The sequence below is a fragment of the Mesoplodon densirostris genome, chromosome 12 (genome assembly GCF_025265405.1).
Source record: "Mesoplodon densirostris isolate mMesDen1 chromosome 12, mMesDen1 primary haplotype, whole genome shotgun sequence".
In the NCBI taxonomy this organism is placed as follows: Eukaryota; Metazoa; Chordata; class Mammalia; order Artiodactyla; family Ziphiidae; genus Mesoplodon; species Mesoplodon densirostris.
The window spans coordinates 46,255,713-46,282,044 of record NC_082672.1 but is presented as its reverse complement, the minus strand read 5'-3'; the positions used below and the strand labels follow the sequence as shown (position 1 = coordinate 46,282,044).

The 26,332-nt window shown below is 36.2% G+C and overlaps 1 protein-coding gene across 8 annotated transcripts in view; it reads right to left on the bottom strand.

The window, feature by feature from the left end:
* The window catches only part of HS3ST5 (heparan sulfate-glucosamine 3-sulfotransferase 5), a 282,552-nt gene that overhangs the window by 160,871 nt on the left and 95,349 nt on the right, over nucleotides 1–26,332 (bottom strand). For 5 of the 8 annotated variants that reach the window (XM_060114783.1, XM_060114782.1, XM_060114784.1 and 2 more), the window contains exon 2: nucleotides 12,807–13,001. The exons of the other annotated variants lie outside the window; for them this stretch is intronic. The gene's annotated coding sequence lies outside the window, so the exon portion shown is untranslated. The remainder of the gene's footprint in view (nucleotides 1–12,806; nucleotides 13,002–26,332) is intronic. 8 annotated transcript variants of the gene reach the window in all.

Sequence of the window (26,332 nt, the reverse complement as noted above, 5' to 3'; positions counted from 1 at the left end):
ACTAGAGCTAATCAATGAACTTAGTAAAGTAGCAATACAAAATTAATGCATAGAAATCTCTTGCATTCCTATACACTAATGATGAAAAATCTGAAAGAGAAATTAAGGAAACACTCCCATTTACCACTTCAACAAAAAGAATAAAATACCTAAGAATAAACCTACCTAAGGAGATAAAAGACCTGTATGCAGAAAATTATAAGACACTGATGAAAGAAATTAAAGATGATACAAACAGATGGAGAGATATACCATGTTCTTGGATTGGAAGAATCAACACTGTGAAAATGACTCTACTATGCAAAGCAATCTACAGATTCAATGCAATCCCTATCAAACTACCAATGGCATTTTTCACATAAGTAGAACAAAAAATTTCACAATTTGTATGGAAACACAAAAGACGCCGAATAGCCAAAGCAATGTTGAGAACGAAAAACGGAGCTGGAGGAATCAGGCTCCTGGACTTCAGACTATACCACAAAGCTACAGTAATCAAGACAGTATGGCACTGGCACAAAAACAGAAATATAGATCAATAGAATAGGACAGAAAGCCCAGAGATAAACCCATGCACCTATGGTCAACTTATCTTTGATAAAGGATGCAAGAATATACAGTGGAGAAAGGACAGCCTCTTCAATAAGTGGTGCTGGGAAAACTGGACAGCTACATATAAAAGAATGAAATTAGAACACTCCCTAACACCATACACAAAAATAAGCTCAAAATGGATTAAAGATCTAAATGTAAGACCAGACACTATCAAACTCTTAGAGGAAAACAGGCAGAACACTCTATGACATAAATCACAGCAAGATCCTTTTTGACCCACCTCCTAGAGAAATGGAAATAAAAACAAAAAGAAACAAATGGGACATAATGAAAGTTAAGAGATTTTGCACAGCAAAGGAAACCGTAAACCAAAGGAAAAGACAACCCTCAGAATGGGAGAAAATATTTGCAAATGAAGCAACTGACAAAGGATTAATCTCCAAAATATACAAGCAGCTCATGCAGCTCAATATAAAAAAAAAAAAAAAAACCCAATCCAAAAATGGGCAGAAGACCTAAACAGACATTTCTCCAAAGAAGATATACAGATTGCCAACAAACACAAGAAAGGATTCTCAACGTCACTAATCATTAGAGAAATGCAAATCAAAACTACAATGAGATATCATCTCACACCAGTCAGAATGGCCATCATCAAATGTACCACAATGTTCATTGCAGCTCTATTTACTATAGCCAGGACATGGAAGCAACCTAAGTGTCCAGTGACAGATGAATGGATAAAGAAGATGTGGCACATATATACAATGGAATATTACTCAGCCATAAAAAGAAATGAAATTGAGTTATTTGTAGTGAGGTGGATGGACCTAGAGTTTGTCCTACAGAGTGAAGTAAGTCAGAAAGAGAAAAACAAATACCATATGCTAACACATATATATGGAAACTAAAAAAAAAAAAAAATGTTTCTGATGAACCTAGGGGCAGGACAGGAATAAGGACGCAGACGTGGAGAGTGGACTTGAGGACAAGGAGATGGGGAAGGGTAAGCTGGGACCAAGTGAGAGAGTGGCATGGATATATATACACTACCAAATATAAAATAGATAGCTTGTGGGAAGCAGCCACATAGCACAGGGAGATCAGCTTGGTGCTCGGTGACCACCTAGGGAGTGGCATAGGGAGGGTGGGAGGGAGGGAGACGCAAGAGGGAAGAGATATGGGGTATATGTATACGTATAGCTGATTCACTTTGTTATACAGCAGAAACTAACATACCACTGTAAAGCAATTACACTCCAATAAAGATGTTAAAAAAAAATCAAGCATCTAATTTTCCTATGTCTAGAGTCCAAGTCATTAGGAAATATACTCTACTCAACACACGAATAAAATGTTTTTGTACTTTTTTGCTTAAGCTTCTGTATGCACTGAACTTGTTTACATATGAAATATAGAAGGATAATTTATAATGGCCATGTCAATCCATATAGAAATTTGTATTTATTATTAACTCTTGTATAATCTGACTTCTTATTTCTCTGTGCTTTACTTGTCCAAATAGATTAAAAGCTCTTTGTGGGAAGAAACTGCATTTGCTATTTCTTTGTTAGCCTTTTGAAAACAATTGTACTTTCCATAGTGTGATTTATTTTGCAAGTCTAGAGTCTAGACAAAAATGTGTAAATGCCAATACTTAATCACAATAAATCGGTGCCCCAAGGCACTATTTCTAGCTTATAATAATTTGGGTATCATATTACATGATACTGTCTGTCAAACTATACTCCCAATCACATTACTTTTATTCTTACCAATTTACATAATGTGTGAAAAGAGAGTGAAAGGCAAAGGTATGTTCAATTTTCTCAGCCCAAGATACAAATGAAGACACTCTTGGACCCGTAGGTTTACCTAGAAGTGAAGTCTGGCCCACTAATTCCCTTGGCTATCAGAGACCAATCACCTATGAAGTGATTAAAAATGGAAAAATAATGTTCCTTTGGGAAAAGAATATGCAAAAAATGTTGCTGTCTTCTAAACCATAAATATTCATGGGAGGGGGGAGAGGAGAAGGGAGAGGAGAGAAATTTCCAAGGATATCACTAAGGGCTTCAGACAAAATGAATTTAATCAATCAAAAATAAGCATAAATCAGTTATTTTCAAAGTTTTTTTCTCCATTGGTAACCTGAAGTATATTAGCTTTGTATTTTCTAAAACATCTTTTTTTATTATTGTTGAAAATAAAAAACAATCTAAAATGCCTAATGCTAGAATGCTAACAATTACCCATCTCATCAATAAGAACCAGATGTAGTCTTAAATTATAATTTTCAATTAATTCTACTTATTATAGAATACTTTAATTGAACTGTGTCATGGATATTGGAACAGATAGCAGATCCAATATTTAGCTTGGTAGTCTTATAGGATTTACAAGTGTACAAAAGCAGGAGTAAAAACTGGTTGAATTACTCATTTTCTTACTTCATTCACCATCAGACAAAACCATTAAAATCTTGCTAAGTTCACAAAGTACTCATTAAGTCTTCTGGACCCTGTGTCTTTACAGCTGTTTTCCTTCATCATCCTCATCAATCATTTAAAGTCATGTGCCTAATGTTATATATACTTTTTAATATACTTAAAATTTAAATTATGTTGGTTTAATAAATGATATGCCTGGAAATACATGTGAAAATTCTATTCTGTGCAATGAGAAACCCTAATTTTATCATTATATAAAGCCATGGTTATATCCTTCATTTCAAGCAAATTTAGGATCCATTTATAAGAACCAAACGTACAGCATTTTAAGATGTATTATAATGCTTAAACTAAAAACTGTCTTAGAAAATTAACTGATATTGCTTTAATTGTTTTTTGCATATGAAATTCCCTAGGCTTAGCAGACAGAGTTTTTTTATCCTTTGCTTTGTGTTTTGAATATATTGTCTCTCTGCTCTATTAAATGTACTGGCATTATTTTCCAGTGAGTTACATAATTTTCCCTTATGAGGGTTCAGAGTTCTCACATGACTCGGTATCATTTCCTAAAGACTCTGAGGAACCCAGGGCCCAGGTGTTACTTAAGCTGTTTTCTAAACTCAGGACTTTACTATATATAACTTTCTCCTTCCACAATTTACTGAAAAATAATAATGTTGTATTACACTTGTGCCATATATACTGATTAATAGGTAAGTAATTTCATGACTCATAAATTATTTATTTTTCAAAGAAAAAAATCTCAAAAGATCATTAAGAAAAGCTCACTTCTGGTAGTGCTGAAGAGGTTATCAAATAACAGGCCATTTCTGGGAGCTTAGGCAACTCACTAATCAGGTGACTTTGTGAAATTCAAAGGTATGGTCAACTCTCCTTAATTTAAAGGAAACATTATTTTAATAATAAGCATTGGGAAATCTCAGGTAGAGTGATTTGCCAAAAAAAGGTATGGCTTGTGATTTTTAAAGAATGGATTCCTGTCCTGGTTCTACTATTAATAGGCTTCCTGGACCTACACACAACCATCTAACCTGCACAAATTACCTACCTTCTTTGGGACACATTTTTTCACACCTTTAAAATAAAGGCAGTTAGACTAGAATTTCTGGGATCATTTCCAGCTCACACAGGCTGTAATTCTATAGTGTCGGTAGTTATGGCTGTACATGGTTACCAACATGAAAATAATTCTTAAATGGCACCACAAAATGAACTAAATTAGAAATGACTAATGTGTTGTTTTTTTTAAAATATATGCTCAAATTTGGAGTTCAGTCTTTATTTTTCTGGGAATCAAGTAAGAATCTTATCTAAAGTGTCCAAAACTAGACACTCTCAAAATCCAGGTTAATTCTAGAAGTTAATATATTCTAACTTGATGCTTGAGTCTTTTTGAACTAATTAGGTACTGTGTAACATTACTGATGAAAATTATGGTTACACTGATACTATAATTTAAAATTACTCCATGAATTATAAATTATCAGAACAAAAGAAGGAAGTTTAAATTTAATATAACTTTTTATTCTTCATTGTTTGACCCCTTTGGAAATCCCACACCCTTTGGAGAACACTTGTTAATTAGACTACCTATAATAAAACCAAGCTCTAAAGCTAAAATTTAATAAACACATGCAGTTGATTAATTTGCAGAACTCTAAGGTGAGTATCTCAAGTATGAATGTCAATGTATAGAAGCTTATCGGTAAAAAAAGAAAATTTGAGCAATGGTCATTTGTTAATAACTCCACCCTCCAAGTATAATCCTCATATTCTGATTTAAAGACAACCAAAATGAACATAGAGAAACACCAGTGAGAAGGGCTGGTACAAACAGTACTGGATCTGATCCTACTCCTGTCTTATCATTCCCTCCCCCTTTTACCTTTAATCCACATTTTCTTTCTTTCATACCTAATCATCGTCTATGATACTACATAATTCACTTACTTGTTTGGATTATTTTTTATTGTCTGCACGTCCTAAGAGAAGGCCATATTTTGCTCACTGATGCAGCTCAAGTCCTAGGACGGCCTGGCACTTAGTAATTATTAACCAAATACTTGTTGACTGAATGAAGAAATGGAGTGTGCAGTGGAATAAAATTTATCCAGGTATGGGTCTTGATTCTCAGCTGAAATCACAGTACTATACATAAAAAACCCCATCAAGCCAGTATAGTTCATAAAGTTCATATTGGGCTTGGCTGGACATTTACTTCGTCTGTTATAAAAAATCAATCATTGAGGGCCTCCCTGGTGGCGCAAGTGGTTGAGAGTCCGCCTGCCGATGCAGGGGATACGGGTTCGTGCCCCGGTCTGGGAGGATCCCATATGCCGCGGAGCGGCTGGGCCCGTGGGCCATGGCCGCTGAGCCTGCGCATCCGGAGCCTGCGCGTCCGGAGCCTGTGCTCCGCAACAGGGGAGGCCACAACAGTGAGAGGCCCGCATACCGCAAAAAAAAAAAAAAAAAAAAAAATCAATCATTGAACTTGGCAGTGTTGACCAGGCACAATGAAAATGTAGTTGTCATGGGATGGTGCATATGTACCTTACTCATTAAAGAGAGCAGTTAACAAAAGAACAAAGTGAATTCCCTGAACATCAGCATGAACTTAGAAGAGCTTGTGGTTGACACCCATCAAATCTGTTTGACTTTAGCCAACTTGATGAAACTGCCATCTAGAATTTTCTTATTCAAAGGATGAGACCAATATCTTAGTAACCTACATTAAAGTAATGTGTGGTTTACATAATTCAATTTGAATTTATTACAGATACAATTATTTTAATACTAGGAGAAAAAAGATGCTATTTGAGCAATCTTTACTTTCTCAAACAAAGGAAGGAAAGTTTGAAGCATATGGTTGAAGTTGAGGCCTAGTAAGGAAGAAATGTATGTAAATTAGAAAAACTGTGCCATCTAGGGAAAAAATGCTACTGTAAAATATAATAGCTTCATTAAAAAATTTTTTTTTGCTGAAGTAATATATCATACAGGCCAATGTACTACATTTTTATTTTTGAATATTTTTTTTCCTTTTGTTTTAATAGGAGTTCACATGCTGGCATACATGGCATTTCTTTACAATTTTAGGTCAGAAAAAATAAGCTTTTTCCTCTCATAATTTTTCATGCTCTAGAAAGTCTGCCATCATGAACCACTTTGCATTTATTATAAATAGGTATTGCATTAGGAAAGCAATTCAAATGTATTCCATTTCACTTGTGAAGCTAAGCGGCTTTGCATTATAACTAAGTTGAGTTAATGGGACTATGCTTAAAGAATGTGTTAACCTGGAACTGAAGTTACCTACTTGTTTCCTACTCAACTTAGGAGTCTACAAAACAAAGGCAGGAAACCTGCTGCGAGCAGGATAGGAAAATTATTATAATCTGCATTCCTAAATTGAACGAGAATTTTTGCTCAGCAGAAAGCTCTTGACTGCAAAAACTCTGAAATTGTATCCTGCTGTTAAGAATACCTGTTGGAGTGGGGGGGAATCAAAACATCCCACTTTTCTTCAAATCAAATAAGTGTAAGACATACATTTACAGTCTTAGTGGAAGCTATCTTTCTTTTCACAAAGAGAAGCAACTTGTAACCCTTTTTGCCGAAAATGAAAAAAAAAATTTTCATTAATCAAGTACTTAATTCTTGGTTAATAGGTAGTTTTAACTCTTTGATATCAAAATACTTTCTCTTGAAAATAAATTTCAGTATACATGTTTTGCTTTATAATACAGAAGGTGACATTCTTTTGTTTTAGTCCAGCACCTAAAATACAGATTATTGCTATTTCTTGGGATGTTTTTAGAAGTTTGCTGAACAAACTCCAATGGTAGCCCTTAAAGCCATTATTTATTCATGATTATATACCTTTATTATGTATTACACATATCAGCATTCACATAAAGTTTTTCTTTCATCTTAGTTAATGCCTTTGGCCCTAAGCATCACTTTTTCTGATATTAAGATTCTAACTCCCAATTTCTTTAGATTGTATTTGCCTAGTACACTTTTTAAAAAATTGTTTTTAGTACTGTTTTATTTTAGTGGACTAGGTAAACAGTTGGATGTGAATGTATGTACTGGGTTGTGAGGCAATATTTTTTTTTACTCTGGATTTTGTCAAAAAGGCATGAAATCCACTGGTATAGTTATTGACAGAGAAAATCTGTGATATCCTAAGTATTCCATTGAAGCAAAAATCCCATTAACCACAGCTGTTTTCAAACAATTAGAAACATGCCATCAGAAAAGTACCAAAGTACCAAATGGTATCAGGGGAAATGGAAGTTTGAGTTGAATGCCCAAAGAATAATTGAGAATGTGAAAAGAAAATGTTTTTATAAATCTTAAAATAGTAAGTGCTAAGATAATCACGACTGCCATCATGATATGACTGACCATAAAAACTCTGAAAGGAAATTCCTTATGGGATTAGCAGAGTTATGCGTGGTGTGGTAAATGTGACCCATCTCAATACCCAGCACCAGCAATTGCCATTTTGTGACTCTGCTACCTTTCCCTTTCCATCCACTCCTTGCAGTCTTATATTAAAAGCCTAATTTTTACAGGCTTCCCACCAATATGTAGGCTCAGTCTCCAGGTCCTTGTTTTCTCCATTATCCCCTCTAACCAGTTAGAGTTCAAGTCCTGATAATTCTTCCTTCAAAAGATGCATTGCATCCATGTCTTTCTCTTTCCACTTCCCTTCTCACTTCTTGTCCAGACTATTGTTTTAACCACCTATCCATCCCCTCTACTCTACTCGGCCTATCCTTTCACTTTCAAATTTTTGAATAACTTTGTTTTTGTTGTATCCTGGTATCTGTATAGACAGAATTTGGTTCAGCACTGTGATCCAAGCTGAAAATATTTTCTTTAAAAAAAATCTATATATTTCTTTATATTTATTAATATGAAAGATACAACAAACCTATGTTGTCATAATATTTTTAAGTTTTCTATTAAAGGTTTTAAGTCTTAAAAAACTTTCATTATATGATCTGTTTTCTTTGCTTAATATATGTATGTAACTTCTTAAGAATATTTAATGGAGTACACATTTTCTTCTAATTTGTAACTTTATAAGTTCATATGATAACCTACATATAACGTTTGTAACTTCATATAATAACCTTGATCTTCTATGTCTTTAGAATATTCACTATTTCCCTATTATGACTGATAGAAAAAGTAGCATTTTTTCCCCTCTGTCTCCCATCCTTTGTCAACTAACGTTGAGCATTAACATGACCTTCCTTAGTGCCTTTTTTTTTCTAGCTTATACTTTTATGACTTGATTTGTCAGGTTTAAGTGGTATCTGATTCATAGATATTGAGAATAAAGCAATCAGCTAACTTTATATACCAGTTTCTTTCTGTTGTGTCCTCCTAATTTTTGTTAGTTACTTTAGTTCTACAGGATATTATACTTTTATGCTCTATTCTGTCACCCTAATCTCCATATCTGTTTTAGATTTAGTTTTATAATTAAATACATTCAAGGCTCACAAGCAGTCCTTTTTCAGTAGTGTCTACAGTCATCTCTTGATTTGATGGAGTTTGTCCTCTAATAGTTGCCTCAAGAAGGGCTCATGATAGCAACATTTCCTGAATTCCATTATGTTCAGAATATTTGTCCCTAGCTTTTATACCTTGAAGCCAGTCTGACAGGTTATAAAACCCTTGGTACCCACTTTCTTTTCCTGTAATGATGGTGAATTCACTGTCTCCCAAGGCATCCTATCTCATTGTTGGATATCTCATCTGTTACTAGGTGGGTTTCTTTTTAAGTTTTGCCAAAATTGGTCTCTTTGTAAATTTCTAATAGAGTAGCCTACAGTCTCTTCTACGTAGAACTCTCCAAACATTTCTCTTCTCCAGGATAAAAGTAACAAGTCATTGAAGGAAAGTTCTCTAAGTCTTTCAGTAGACTTAATGATTTGTTTATTCAGTCATCTCAAGTCATTGCAACTTCCTTGCGCTTCTTGTGCCTTCCTCATAGCACTGTTTTAAATAAAGCAAGTCAGAGTTATCATTTTAGAGGGACCACTGGGATCATCTAGTACAAAGCCATCATTTTAGGAAGAAGAAACAGGCCCAGGGAGAGGCAGAGATTTTCCCAAGGTCAGTCCGCTACCAGGAAACTGAGTCTAACTTTGAACCCAGGTGATCCTCAGGCAAACATTCTTTCCGCTTCACTGAGTCCTTCAAAAATACAATGATCAATTTGTGTGTGTGTGTGTGTGGTGAGAATATTGAAGATCTCTTCTCTTAATTATGTGAGGTGATGAATGTGCTAACTAACCTTATCATGGTAATCATGGTATCATGGTAATTGCAGTATATAAGTGTATCATATATAAATGTATCAAATCATCACGTTGTACACCTTAAGCTTACACAATGTTATACATTAATTACATTTCAATAAAGATGAAAAAATACAATGATAAAAAACGTTTCAATGTACTTAAAGAACTCACTGTATGCCCCATCACATAAGGGAAATTACCTAATGTCTGCTAGATGATTATCATTTCATTTCTTATTCCAGCTACGTATGAAACGACACAATATACAGGATAGCCATATCAGAGAATTTAGAGTGGGTTTGCTGTTCATTTACATAAATTGTCACTTTCATTTTCTGTTTCTTGAAACTGACAAACTTCAGATAATTGCAGATTTCATTTTCCTACTGTAAACTCTTTAAACCATCATTTTGAAATCAAATTACACAGCTTATGCTTAAAACATAAAGGCCAGATTCTATCTTCAAATACACCACCCACTCTCTAACAGCAGAATTTGGCCCTAAAAACCCATTAACAAATATTGTCATTAAACTAAAGAGCTAATTACTGTGGATTCAGACAGAATAAACAAAATCATAGGCCAACCTCAGCTGGTAGTAATAATGGTAAGACTAACCGTATGTTACACTGGAGATTTAAAGAACAAAGACGTACTAACACTAATGTAACCAAACATAGAAAATTATCTTCCAAATGGAGCAAACTATTATAGTTAGAAAATTCTTGAAAGCACATTGGAATTACATGATATAAGAAATAAAGAATATTCTAAGAAATTAATGTCATAATTCAAAATTTTCAGTGTTTAATGAGGAGGGAAACGAGAAATTTATCTACTGCAATATTCTACAAATGAAGAATTACATCTAAAAATCATTTTGATCTAATTGGAAGTACTATTCTCATATTCAAGTCAGTTTAATACTACAAGATGCAAGAGCCTTGATTTAAGGCTATTTTAAATAACCATTAGCAGGACTACTTTATAGTTCTATGAAAGTGAACTTCCCAGATAACTGAACATTTTCTCAGCTCTTAAAAAATATGTTTAAATTACTTTAATAATATATACTTTAGAAAAAGTTTTATAAATCCTGAGGAGTAATAAAAATTAGCCATGATTTCATCAATCGATCATAACCATGAATAATATTATGATGTAGATCATTTCAATTTTCTTCCTATGCATCTGTAGCTTTTCTTAATCAAAATGGGACCATATCACAACATAGTTTGTAACTTGTTGTTTTCATTTACAATATATTATGAGCATTTTGCCACATCAATTTTACTTTTGCTACATCAATTGAAATGACTTTCCAACTTCTCAAATTGAGAATAATAGACATTTTAATTATTCTGGATATCTCACAAATATCATTATTACACTGTTTCATAATAACACTAATACTCCCCAGAGATTCCTACATATGTAAATCTCCTTTCTCCTACACTGAATGGTCCCAGATGGCTCTACTGCTCTAAAGCTCTATCTTACTTTCAGCTCTTTTTCCCTCTCTCTCAATATCAGATTTCCAGATACAGCTAACCCAGGCTGAAATAAACCTAAATTTGCTATTTTCATTTCTAGATTAATGACATGGCAGATTATCTACTGACAACTAAAATAATACATGATTTCAAATTGAATTACATTTATAAGTACCCAGGTATTTTCTTCACTTCCTCAAACTTCATCTTGGAGGAAAAATTCCTCCTACCTTTCTCCCTCAAGAAATCATTATTGCAAAACACTTGGCTAGTTTCTCCGTGTTAATAAGTCATACCTGACCAGATTGATGTTTACTGCTCTTTGTATTAAGCTTTTTACGAGCAAGTTTGGAAGACAAAAGAATGCTATGATACATGAGGGGACCAGACACATGAAAGAATGTTCAACATCATTAATCATTAGAGAAATGCAAATCAAAACTACAATGAGATATCATCTCACACTGGTCAGAATGGCCATCATCAAAAAATTTACAAACAATAAATGCTGGAGAGGGTGTGGAGAAAAGGGAACCCACTTGCACTGTTGGTGGGAATGTGAATTGGTACAGCCACTATGGAGAACAGTATGGAGTTTCCTTAAATAACTAAAAATAGAACTCCCATATGACCCGGCAATCCCACTACTGGGCATATACCCTGAGAAAACCATAATTCAAAAAGAGTCATGTACCAAAATGTTCATAGCAGCCCTATTTACAATAGCCCGGAGATGGAAACAACCTAAGTGTCCATCATCGGATGAATGGATAAAGAAGATGTGGCACATATATACAATGGAATATTACTCAGCCATAAAAAGAAATGAAATTGAGTTATTTGTAGTGAGGTGGATGGACCTAGAGTCTGTCATACAGAGTGAAGTAAGTCAGAAAGAGAAAAACAAATACCGTATGCTAACACATATATATGGAATCTAAAAAACAACAACAAAAAATGGTCATGAAGAAACTAGGGCCATGACGGAATGAAGATGCAGACCTACTAGAGAATGGACTTGAGGATACGGGGAGGGGGAAGGGTACACTGGGACAAAGTGAGAGAGTGGCATGGACATATATACACTACCAAATGTAAAACGGATAGCTAGTGGGAAGCAGCCGCATAGCACAGGGAGATCAGCTCGAGACTTTGTGACCACCTAGAGGGGTGGGATAAGGAGGGTGGGAGGGAGGGAGATGGAAGAGGAAAGAGATATGGGGATATATGTATATGTATAACTGATTCACTTTGTTATAAAAGCAGAAACTAACACACCATTGTAAAGCAATTATACTCCAGTTAAATGTTAAAAAAAAAAAGGAATATTGGAAAGGATTAATAATTCAATTGGGGGGGGATCAAAAAAGCAGCACTAATTTAGCACTATTTAAAATAAGCCTTCCTTGTTTATTCTTGTGACTGAAGGAAACAAACCACATAAAACTCCTTTAAATGAAGTTTGAAAATTAGAAGTACATTATTTTAAATGCCAATTTCCATGTTTCTCAAAGGCCCAAGACCCACTTTCATCAGGATCTTTTGGGGGTGAGTAGCTGTAAAAATGCAGATTGCTGGACCATATCCCAGTCGAGTGAATCTAACTCTCTGTGAAATATGTCCAGGAATCAGCATTTTAAGAACCTCTATCTCCCCTCATGTCACTCTCATGCATATTAGAATTTGGGAACCACTGTATGCCATGCTTTTTTGTGTGAAACTGAGTTCAGATATCAAGATAATCACTGTGCCTTGCTTGTATTTATATTTACATGACATATAACAACTTTTGAACTTTGTATTTTATTTACCTTTTTTTGCTGCAGAACTACACATAGCTGGCTATTTTCCTTATATTCAGCAACTGCTTTTACTTTTGTATATTTTTAAAAATATATTAAATATTCACTTTTGATGTAATTAAGTTACACAAGAATGTGAGTTACTTCCAAAGTTCTCTTACCTTCAAATCCTTATTCTTATTCAGAAAGTTCTGAATATATACAATGGAAATTTTCAAGAAGAATATATGCAGTGGATTCTCTGTTTAATTTTCAAGTGTTTCAGGGCTGGCCAAGGAGACTCCTGAGGTGGACACCAGAAACGCCATTGAGAAGGGAAGACAGCAATGCTGAAGCCTCTGGGTACCTGATTACCTCTGAACAGAACAGAAAAACAAATAGTTGGTCACCTGAAATTCACAGAGAATGGAGAAGGTTATTTTCAGTAAACTAGCACTGTTACTAAATTTAAACTTGGCCTGGGTTCGCTGCTCCCTGATTTAGCACCGTTGTTATTTGAAATTTCATATCACTGTGAAGTCAGAACTGCATGATGCTGTTGCCTGCAGAGGATTCTGGTAGAATTCATATTGGTTTAATTGACTATTTTTCTAAACATTGCATCAAGTGGTATAATTACTAATTTTATTTTTGATATGCAGGTGCTACATTTTGGTGCTGAATTTCTTCCTAAGTCAAGGCTGATGAGGTCTTTTGGAAATACATCCTTATGTGAGACTCTATCACATCTCATAAAAGATGAAATGTGATACTTTTACTAAATCCCAATGGAATCATCTGGTACTTTTGCTATGTTTTCTTTAACATGGGTAATGATTGCCAAGATAATTAGACATAAATAAAAATTATATCCTTTGTAGTCAATATGTGTTGCCTACTCAGGGAAACAAAAATTCTAGCTTCTTTGCTGCATGAGTTAAGCAGGTGTTAGTAGTAGCTAATGGAAAAAGAGAATAAAACATCCATTTTAAAAATTGGTAATCAGGGGCCTCCCTGGTGGCGCAGTGGTTGAGAGTCCGCCTGCCGATGCAGGGGATACGGGTTCGTGCCCCGGTCTGGGAGGATCCCATATGCCGCGGAGCGGCTGGGCCCGTGAGCCATGGCCGCTGGGCCTGCGCATCCGGAGCCTGTGCTCCGCAACGGGAGGGGCCACAACAGTGAGAGGCCCGCATACCGCAAAAAGAAAAAAAAAAAAAAAAAAATTGGTAATCAATCATGCAAATATTCTCCCAAAGGGTAGAGGAAGCATCATGTACAGATAAATACAAAGTCAAATACAAAATAAGAGAGTAATACATATGTAAGCACAGAGCACACTGTAGAACGATAGGTTTTCATGGAAGAGCTTACTGTTTGGCCACCCAAAAACCATTTCTAACTTTCTTCTTGCTTGCTATGACTCACACAAATAGAGAACAGAAAATCAAATGTTCACTCTCCTGGTCTCCCTTATTGCTAAGAGTGGTCATGCGATACCATTCTGGCCCATGAACTATAAGAAGTACACTGGGTTAGAAATCCAGGCAGAAATTTGTTTTATTGATAAGTAGAAAGATTCCTTCTCCTCTTCTCTTTACCACACAATTGCTTGCCTTGAATGAGGCCGTGATACTTGGAGGTAGAGCAGTCACCTTGTCACCATGATGTAAAACACAACAAAAGTCCAGAGAAACTCAAAGATATCGGCCCTGTTACCGATGTGCAGCTGAACCAACACTACTAACTGATTCCTTTGGAACTGTACTTGTTTAAACCATTGGGTTTTCTGTTGCTTGCTAACAGAATCATTGTAGGTTGACGAAATGCTCAAAAAACATTAGTTAAACAGTAAGTGCCACTGCTATGATTGTAGTGATATCTATCTTTATAAATTGCAAAGTAACCTGCAAGTTCTCATTCTATGGAGTCAAGGACAGCTTTCATTCTGACAGAGGTTGGAACTTGCCTTCTTTTGACTCCTAGGAAAGTTGTGCATGTGGGGAATAATGGGTCACAAGGTGGTGGTAACTAACTAGAACAAAATGAAATGAAAAGCCTAGCTCAGAGCTAAGTCTGGAATAAGAGGGTCAAGTACTATAGTAAAAGAAAGGATTTCATTTTTGCCTCAGTGCCAAAGCTACCACATCAGTCGAAATCTCAGTGGAAGAGTTTGAAGTTCCACCATTATTATCTTGCTAAGTCCCGTGGATTCTTTGTCTGAAATATTGTTCACATCCATTACTTCATTACTGGCTTCCTTTCATCAACATTTCTTACTCAGTCACAGTCTGGGTTTTCACTTTCTCTATCCTAAACTATTGCTATAGACTCTTTAACAGATTTCTTTTTCTGTTTTTCTTAAACATTGCCATATGTACTATCGTTGCCTCAAGACTTAATTTTTTGAAATAATTTCACTGGATGCCTCTTCTGTTCAAAACACAAGAACTTTTGGTCTATAAGATTAAGAACAAGGTCTTTAACTTGGCATTTAAGACTCCTTATAACATAACACCTTCTAGATTTCCTATCTCCCTTCCCCAATACTCTAGGTAGTTTAGTGAGAGGATTTGTCTCCACCCCAGAGGTACACCCTGACTAGGTTAAAATAATCCATGTACCTCAATTTCTACCTACAATATTAGTGATGAGCACACAACCTTAATAGGTCAATGATCTCCATTCTGGGGTTTTCATTGCCCTATTGTGTAAATAAATAAGTAAATAAATGAACTTTGTTTTTCTTGCTGGACATAAGCATATGAACATGTAGCATCTGGAACTACTAGCAAACACCTTGGGATCATCAGAGGAGAACTTGCTAGAACTTAAGTCAACACCAAGGAAATAGCTGAAATACAGAAAAAAAGGATCCGAGTTCTGAGCTTGGTGTTTCACCCTAGGACACAGCTTTGCTTGCAGGTAGAATACCCTGAACGTCTCAGTTATGTGTGAATTTATAGATTCCTTTTTTTTTGTATTAAGCCAGTTTGGGTTGGTATCTCTGTTACTTGCAGCCAAAATCTTTATAGTCTATTTATTTATATTTTTATTGTGTTCCTGTCATTTCATTCATTTCTACTTCTCTCTCTTGTTATCTATATTCTACCTCTTTTCATGATCCAGTCCTCTTCCCCATGAAATGTTTCCAGCGTCTTCTAATTCATAGTGAGAGAACCCTAATCTAAACCACTTTATTTTCCACTGTATATATTGATAAGAGAGCCTATCAAAGTATATGATGCTATCATTTGATGACTCTCAAATCTTATCTTTAGCTTAACATTTTCTTCTATAGCCAGACTTTTATTTCTAACTGAATAGTTGACATCTAAACTTGAATGTCTTGAAGGTCCCTCAAACTGAATTTTTCCATAACTGGATTCATAAAAACCTTCCTCTCAAATACACCTTTCCTCCAGTGTTGCCTATTTTTGTAAACAGCACCATCAGCCATCAGTTAAACAAGCCAAAAAGCAAGGTCTTCAACCTTTAAAAAAAAGGAATCAGAGTAGATTTAATCCTTCGTTTCCCCCTTAGCCCCAGTACCTGATTATCAAATGCTTTTGATTTTACTGCTGAAATAATTTTAAAATCTATCTACTTTGTCACCTTTCTTTCTCTATCTTCCTCTTTCCTTTTCTCCTCCACTATCACCACCACTACCACCACCACTACCTCTAAAACCTTGTCTGTTGCCTGGAATACTGCATGGCTTTTTTCTGTCTCTCATCTCACATTTTGTTTCTCTCCACTAAATTCTCCTCATGGTATTTAGATCTTTTAAAAACACACAACTGATCATGTCAACCCCTTGTTTAAAAGCCTTCAATGCCTTCTCATTGTTCTCAGGGTAAAGAACAAGGAATTACATCACCCAGTCCCTACCTCTTCATCCTCATATCCCTAGAGAGAAGTGACTATTTCTGTTTATAATTATCCTCATTTTTAAAATACCCTGCATTCAGCAGAGTGCTTAGCACACAGTAGGCACTCAATAAATATTTGTTCAATGAATGAACAATTTCCTTGCAGTAACTCTTGAACCATGAACCACCTTGTATTATTATTTTTTCCTGTGTATTTTATTTTTTGAATTACTTATTAGTATGCTGAAGGCAAAGAAATGTCCTATTTCTTTGTACTATATAGCAGAATGCTATGTAAGTAGTAGGGGTTCAGAAGGCATTCAACTGTATTGATACTGATATTTCTTCTACTCTGATTCTTTCTTAAAAGGATAAGATTAAAGTGAACAAGGGGAAATATATTATTAGTCTGTCAAAAATGGAAGTAAAACATAGGTAACTTGTTTCTGGATCCCAATTCTACAGAATCTGCACAGATTAATTATAAAGGAGCTGTTTTTCTGCATGACATGGAGAACCTTCAGATAAGCCTTGAGTTATGTGAATAAACACTCAAACATAATGTTTGCTATTTTCACTGTCATACTTTCAAATATTTTATATTTCTCTTTAAAAATCTTTTGTCTTTGAAAAATATAAGCAAAAACTCAATAATTTCAAAAATTTTTTAAATAGTTATTTATTTATTGGCTGCATTGGGTCTTAGTTGTGGCATGTGGGATCTTTTGTTGCGGTGCGTGGGCTCTTTGTTGCAGTGTGCAGGCTTCTCTCTAGTTGTGGTGCGTAGGCCCATTAGTTGTGGTGTGAGGGCTCTCTAGTTGTGGTGCATGGGCTCAGTAGTTCTGGCATGTGGGCTTAGTTGCCCTGCGGCATGTGGAATCCCAGCACCCTGACCAGGGATCGAACCGGCATCCCCTGCATTGCAAGATGGATTCTTAACCACTGGACCACCAGGGAAGTCCCAATAGTTTCAATAATTAACAGCTAAAGTCTTTTGGAGCTGAGACAAGTTATTTTGGAAAATAGTTATCCCAAGTACAAATTAGTTCCTAGTTATTGGATATTTACCTGAAAGGGGCAAAAAGAACTGCAGGGATTCCAAGGTAGGAATGAAATTTTAGCCTATGCTATGTACTGATATTACCTTAAATAAGATATTTCTTAGGGTAACCTAAAATAAGAACATGCACTGGAGGTTAAAGGCAATGAAGCAGTGGGGCTGTAAGTGTTATTAAACAGGACACAGGGATACATGTTTCTCAAAGGCTTCTGACTGTTAATTGTGGCCAGAAAATGCTTTTTTAAGTTGAAAAATGGTAGATAGAATTGAGGGGAACCAGAAGAGGAGAGGCCATGAAATTTAAGAGTAGATAATGCAAATTTTGTGCCTGAATAAAATTCTTGAGCAGGCTTAAACATCTGTTTCTTAAAAACTAGTTGAAGTTTGCCTAAGGCATACTTATATACGAGGTAATCGCCTTTGGGGTTCTATAGACTTGTTGTTTAGTTTTAAATATCTTCTAGTTTTCTCAGGGTATTGAATCTGTTAGGGAGTTTGTAAAATTTTAAAAAAAGGAAGGAAAGAAAAAAAATTGAAAAAGAAACCTTCTTGCACAAAACGCATTTTAAGAATGACTACAAATAGTTGTCTTAAAAATCAGACAGCAGGCTATTTTATAATTTTTACCCAGATATTAAAAGATATTTTAAGAAACTAGTGATTTGTAATTTAATATTCAACTGCTTTTCAAGCAAAATTCCACCAGTATATAGTCATGATTTCTTTTCTCCTGTAACTTAAACTCCAAGGGATAGGCTGAAGTGGCCCTGTTTATTTTGCTTCTCTTTATGTAAATAAAAAATAAGCTTAACTGCATGAAGGAAGGACCTTATGCTCTGCCTCTTTTTTTACATGCTTCTTTTCTGTATAATGGGAAAAATTATTTTCAAGTATATGGTATTTCACTGGCTAAACTTTTGTTTTGTTAATTTCTATAGCTATTGGCAAGATCGCGTTAGTCCTTTCGCATGAAAATTGACATGTGTTCTATAATTATAGTACAAACCTTTTGCTTTTCTTTCTTTCTTTCTTTTTTTTTTGCAGTACGTGGGCCTCTCACTGTTGTGGCCTCTCCCGTTGTGGAGCACAGGCTCCGGACGCACAGGCTCAGCGGCCATGGCTCACGGGCCCAGCTGCTCCGCGGCATGTGGGATCTTCCCGGACCGGGACACGAACCCGTGTCCCCCTGCATCGGCAGGCGGACTCTCAACCACAGAACCACCAGGGAAGCCCTGCTTTTCTTTTTTTTTTTTTTTGAATTTTATTATTTTTTTTATACAGCAGGTTCTTATTAGCTATTTATTTTATACATATTAGTGTATATATGTCAATCCCAATCTCCCAATTCATCCCTTTTGTATTTCTTTAAAAACTGATTCCTTTAAGAGTATGAGATTGCCAATGGATGTCATAGCCATTCTATAATGCAAGTAGTGAAGTTTTAAAAAACACATGGAGTACAGATGTTCATGAGTGCTACAAAAAGAATATAAGCTTGCCTATTTGTGTATATTTTTTGTAGGTTTTTCTCAATATTGCACTGAAATGTAAAAAGTTTTATTGATCTACCTCTGGCTCAAAGATTTAGAGTACCATATAACAGCTCCTACTAGTAAAAAGTAAAATTCTCTCTTATAATTTTGAAAACTTCCTAAGGAAATGAGAAATAATATCATATGATGAGAATTAAATAAGTAAAAGCTACACATAAGACATCCATGATTATTCCTAGATGATTGACCTTCTGTGATTATCTCAAGAAAAGAAACACTGAGAGTTTGGGAACTCCCTATAGTCCATTAAGGAGATCTGGAAATAATTGCATTGCCAGGAGACAGGACTGGAAAGTGACTAGAGAAGCTAAAATTGTATCATAACAGGAAGGGAATGGCTAGAGAGGGCAGTAGTTTAAGTTTTGTTTTTTCTCTGTGAGAGGATCCATCTCCCACAAAATAATCCTTACACAGAATCCTAGCATTCTGTGGAACATGGATTGACCACTATTAGCTTTGAGAATGAAGAAGAGAAAATCCAGAAATCAGAAGTTGCCAGGGTGGATCAAGAGCTTGCATCCTCCTGCAAACAGAAGTCACATCTTCAGAATGGTCCTCACACTTCCCTACGGTCTGAATGGCACATCCCTCACAACCACCCACGTTTACTGGTCAGCTCCCCCAGGGACTGCTAGGTCAGAAGGAGGCACTGGACACAAAGGACACCAACATTCTGGACACAGTAGTGGAGTGGTTCCTCATTCATGAGCTGACCACCTAGTTCAGGTACTTAAGTTCCTTGTGAGTCTGACCAGAATGAGACTGCCTCCTTAAATCAAATTCTCAGGCTGGTAATGTGGAGACTCATACTCTGAGCAGTGTTAAGTTCCATCAAAGCAGTATGGCTTTCATTAAGGACGTCCATCTGGTCTGCTCCTTCTTATACACTGACCTTCTTTACTCTGTGATTCTGACATTGGCATTTCTGCAGCATTTTCATAAAAACAATCAGTAAAACACCTGCTATTCATGAATTTCTCTATTCTCTGCACTGTGGAGAAAATTAGTACAAATCATACACAATTCACATAAGGTAACACCCACTTGTAGACATAGACACACAGTTCAACTATCTAACTGTCTTTAGTGGAGACTTGTAATAGGTTGAAAAAACTGTGTGAATGTATATAGATCTACTCTAAAATCACAGAATATATTTAGAAGTTCTAAAAATTTCAATGTTTATTCTTTACTCTCAATGACTTTAAACTGTATTTATTTGCTTTTGTTTAATACGAGTTGAGAGTAGAAACTATGCCTTCAATATTCTTCTGCCCATCTAGAATGTCTGGCTTACAGTGGATGTTTAATGCATGATGATGATCACTCCATACAAAATTTTGCGTCAGTGCAAAAGAGAAAAACGTTTCTAGCCTTTATTATCGTTTTCATTTATTTCTGGCACTGGCAAGACAGGAGATTTGCATTACTTTTGAGCATAGGCATGATGCATTTAGATATGCTTTCCCACCTCGGCACAAGATAAAATACATGCCATACAACAATTGGTACTGCAAGTTTACGCTGAATTGAAATATTTTAGACTTTGATGGGTTCAACAAATATACACACACAGAAAAGATAGATGCCAAAAAAACAGGAAAATGTTTAACCATATCTTCAACACTGCAAACTGGGCAGTGTTATCGGTGCTGTTTTCTCAGGAAGTGAGTTACACGAAATTTATATGATGATTTTAAAAATGGGTCTACATATGCTAAAATGATTAAAGATATCTTGTGGATTTATATAAAATGAAAGTTATAAATATGGTTCAAAAACTCTTCACTACAGTCAAAGACTAACTTCTTTTTGGTAGAAGGCAAGGAGGCCAACGCTGCCGAGAAACGTAGGAAATGCGTGTGTTAACCCAGCATGGTGGGGTTTTTCCTCAAGTCTATTTGACAGAAAGTTTTAAGAAGCATCATTCCTTCTGCTAATTTTGTTACTGAGCCCGAGCTCGCTCTGCTCGCTGCACAACAGGCCTAAACTGGGAGATGAGGTGTTGGGGCAAGAAGCATCGACTTTAATCAGAAAGCCAGCAGACCAAGATGGCACACCAGTGTCTCAAAAACCATCTTCCCTCCGGCTGAATTCGGGCTCCTTTTAAACAGAGGAAGGGGAGGGAGGGGAGGGAGGGGAGGGGGCCCCCTTGGGATGCCAATCAATGGCTGAGTGGGACTGCTAACTGTTGCTTGCTAACAGTTGCTCCCTAATGGTCACTTGCTTAGGCGAGGGGCCCCGGTTGCTTGCTAACAGCTGTGTGCCCGCCCCTCTCCTATAACAATTTTATCAAGGGAAAGTTCAAATGAGTCAAAACTAACAAAAGATATTAGTACCACACTGTTATGGAAATTGATCTGGACTGGGGCTAGGTAATGTGGTTTCTAATCCAGGCTCTACAAGGCCTGAAATACTTCATTTCTTCCTGATGGGTTTTTATTTTGCCTATCCTTATGAAAAGAATTGGACTAAACCAGGGGTTTTAAAACCTGCTGCACTTTAGAACACTCTGAGGTTTAAAAAAATACCCATCCCCAGGCCCTGTCCTCAAAGATGATAGTTCAGTTGGTCTGGGAAAGATGGAGCCTCAGAAGTTCCCCAGATGACTGTAATATGCAACCTGAACTGAGAATCATTGACTATATGTCCTCTAAACACTTTGACTGCCTGAGTCTGTGATTCCTGGGAAAAGTCCCTCCCTCCCTCCCTCTCTCTCTCTCTCTCTCTCTCTCTCTCTCTCTCTCTCTCTCACACACACACACACACAGAGTCAAAGTTTGTTCATTAAACTGGACTCCCATTTCTAGTCTGATGGTAGTTTTCTACACTTAGTGAGGTCTAGATTTTCAACTAACAAATGAAAACTGTGATACCCTTCATACTAATCAGATAAAGTATTAATTCACAGGGAGGGTAAGTAGAAGGAAGAGAAGCAGAGAAACAAAATATAAGTGCTGTCAGAATATAAGCTTTCTAAGAGGAACAGTGTACCTGCTCATCAACATTTAATAAAAGCTTTGCTACATGCTCATTTACATATAGAATTTTAGAGTTATAAGCTTTTAACAATTCCTCTACTTTCAACATATCTTAACAACTATAAAAAAGATAATCCTGATAGTGGGAACACTATAGAAATGTTGAGAGTTGGTCTAATTAAAGGAGACAAATCTATTTCAATGAAGATGCTTGATGCTTATTTATTGAATGAGTGAAATTCTCCCATGTCCTAAATATAGACCTTATGACTGGATAGATCTGATGACTGGAAAAGATCTTTCCAAAGAAAATGGTAATGGGTTTTGCTTTGCTAAAGGAAGATCCAGAGTATCTCTGACCTTAACCTTAAAACTGGAATGGGGTTTCCTTGGGAGAGAGGAATATAGCATACGTAATAAGCATATTAAGGTTAGACCTCCATCTCCACTCTTATACTTCTCTGTTCAGGCCACAGTGAAGAGGCTGAAGTCATGGTTTGATGGTAGGAGTTAAGAACTGTGGCCCTATTTTGCCACCTATATTTAGGCCTGGCCTCTCTTTCTGCAGTTCCTGGAACTCCTAGTCTTTGAGACATGGCCACAGGGACAGAGTGCTAATGGTTATATCTGAAAGGCTCCTCAAATCTTAGATCCTTCTTTCTGTTTGAAAGGGCTTAATTTCCAGAAAAAGGTAAACCCATAGTCACTAAACTTTCTTTAATAAGATAACATTTATTCATTTGTTCATCCAATAAATATTTATGGTATGTCTTCTTTGTTTTAAGCCATGGGGATATAAAGATTCTTAGATAATTTGCAAGTACACAGCATACTCATTGACTTCAGCTTACACTGTTTTAAGTCAGTTCTCAAGTTATTGCTTGACTCATTTCAATTTATTTTTAATCCCATCTAAAAATATCTTAATAAAAGGAAATGACTCAAAATATTTCAATGTCAGAAGCAAGAATGAAAAATGTGTGTATGTATGTTGGAGGAGGGGAAGCGGAGAGGAGATACCTGGTGGATGTCCACTGGTGCTGAAAAATAGTATTTGAAACGACTGAGATGATCCTTTGTCACTAAACACAAGACCAATGTTCCTGCTCTGATTTAAATCCTTCATGAAAAACTGGAGAAGATGCACAAATATATCTTTGTAATTTAATGTGTAAAAAAGCCCACCATGTAATCTGGACTCTCTTCTCTATGTAATTATAGTCATCTTCTAAAGTGTCTAGTATGAAAACACAGAGCCATAACTCAGTTTTCAGTAGTATCTTGTAAAAACAGCATCTCGGAGCTTACAATCTACTACGCTGTTCTCTGTACCAAACTACCTAAACTGTTTGCTATCTGGAGACGAGTACTGATCACGCAAGCTATGAAAGTCAAAGGTGCTCTGGGTTTCCTAAGAGCATGAGCCCAGGTGTCAGCACTGGGACCTGCCATGTTGCCAGAGGAACAAGGAAGCATGAGGGCATTTGCCCAAAGTGGTTTTGATATCAATGGGTTACACAACCAAAGCACTGAAAAGGCACTGAATCACCACTGGAAAGGCACACAATAAGCAGAACAGGATTACAAAAGAAAAGAAATCACGGGGTGATTCATGGCATTTAAAAGAAACCTTTTTCAGTTCTTTAAGCTATGCTGATATATTTAAAGAAACATCAGGGTTTTTAATTTTTAGACTACAAAGAAAATATCCTATCTCCCTATTATTTTCAAGATGCTTTATCTGCAATTTCAATAGACAATAATTGTTTTCTAAAAACTACCCTTTTTGATAAATCTTGCTTGGACAGTTTAGTGCAGAGAAATCAGAACTTTCTTTTAGGCACTTACAAGCTTAATCAGGTCAAAAACAGATAAACACTATTAATGTTTCCCTTTTTTTTCTCAGTTACTCCATTCTCTGCCTCTGTTACTCCTTGTACTACTTCTGAAGCAATATTCTCCCCTTTATCTATTATTATGCATTCTCTCTACAACCACCCAGTTTTTTTTTTTTCTTTTTAAATTTTTTAAAGAGCAGATAAGCACTGAGAAAGTAAACTTTTCCATTCAACTTTTCTATAATGAAGGATCCTGGGCTCTTATCAGGTGAAGTTATAATGTGGAAATGTATCCACCTGGTAATAAGATCTCAGGTAATATCCCTTTACTATATTGATTTTGAAAAAAAACCAAACAAACACATCTTTGTTGCCAGACTTTGGAGTACAGCGATGGCGCTCCATAAGAGATTTGAAAAGACATGTTGAAATGTCTCCAACCAAACTAGGCTAGAGAGGTTGCATGGGGTTGTATTATAGAGAACTAGTACCATAAGGAGAGGAGTTGGTGCACAGGGCATGACAAGATCTGAGAAATGTAAATTAAAATATGAGTTTCTCAAAAAAGATATATAATGACTACACTATTTAAATTAAATCTCCTTTCTCTTGAGATTGTAAGATCTATGGGGCAGGTGTCTTGTATCCTCAGCACCAAGTTCAATACATAGTCTGTAACTTCACTGTCTAATATGGTAGCTAGTAGTCACTTGTGGCTTTTTAGCACTTGAAATGTAACTAGTTCAAACTGAAATGGGCTGCAAGAAAAAACTACATGCTGGATTTTGAAGAGTTAGTGCCCCCAAAATAAGAACATAAAATATCTCATTAATAACTTTAATACTGATTTCATGTCAAAATGATAATATTTTGGATAATTTCACTAAATAAAATACATTATTACACTTAGTCCTATCTCTTTATTATTACTTTTTTAAAAAGTGGCTACCAGAAAATTTTAAAGTCCGTATATGACTCACAACATATTTCTAGTAAGCAGCACTTGTCTAAAGAAGTCAACATTATGTGTTAAATGAACAAGTGAATGAATGGATGAATGAGTGAGAGGTGCTTGCATCTAGAGCTGACACTACCAGAAGGAACCATACCTAACTTTTAATAGGATGATACTCAAGAATAATAAGTCAACGACTATAGTAGACTTTATCAATGTTCCCAACCCTTTACCTCTTCCAGCATCCATGCCCATTGCCATGTGCCTTTGTAGGCTGTCCTGATAAAAAGGGATAATCCCTTTCCCTAACTTCTTTTCTTTGGGTTTGTTCATAGGACTTTTTGGTCCATAAAACATTCGAGAGCACAATTTGTTCAAAAGCCTGAACAATGCTTTCACTATTGAGTTTTCTCACCAGCACTTCTGCTACTGCCATGAGAACTTGGGCAGGCAGGAGGAGGATGGGAGACATGCAGAACTAAGCTGCCCCAGTGGAGCCCAGCCTGATCCCCAGTCACATGAGTAAACAGCTGAGATCATCAAATATCAACCCACTGCAGCCTAGATCAGCCAATCCCAAATGACCCACAAACCATGAGCTAGATACATGCTTACTATTGCACACTGCTGAGATTTTGCACTTGTTTGTTATCCAGCCTACTTTGAGATACCTAACTGATATAGAAGTGTAGTCTTCAGAACTGAGCTTTCATCTTAAATGTGAGAATTCACACTGGGGACCTTACAGTCACACTTGAAAATACTCCTCTCTCTAACCTCTTAGATAAAATAATTTTTGCTATGATGACATGTATGGGAACTAGGGCAGATATTCTAGCAGGAGCTGGACAAATTCATCCTAGAAGTATAACTCATTGATTATCACGGGGAGTTTTAAGGCAAGCATCAGCAGGGATGCTAAAACTTAAAAGGAATGGAGTAGCAAAGCATGATTCTTATTTTTCCAAGCAAGTGTTGGATTTGTTAAAACGGTCCTTCTTATGAAGGTCCTTAGGTTTTTTGTTGTTGTTGGGGAAAAGCTGTTAATATATGCGTACTCCCAGCTTTGTCTTATCCCTCTGCTTGATGAAGATGGTACTGGCTTTGTCCACTAGTCATCCCCTGCTTTGCCCTCAACATGCTCCTGGGAGGGATCTCCTACTGCCTCATGGGTTCTTTGGTCTTTTGTGATGCTGAATGAGAACGTTGAGAATGAGAGAGAACTGGAATTGTCGGTAGAAAAGTGAAAGGGTAAGATTAGGAGAGTAGTGTCCTTTTATAAAAGACAGAAAAGCTGTAGAAGATCAGGGATGGCACAGTGTTTTGTGAAGGACTTTTAAATAAGGGGACTCAGAGAAAGTGAGGGTAAAAGGGACCATGGATAGAAAAGGAAAGGAGATTTTAACAAACATCCCTGCAAGTTTTGTTAAGTTCTCTTCACATGATTTAAAA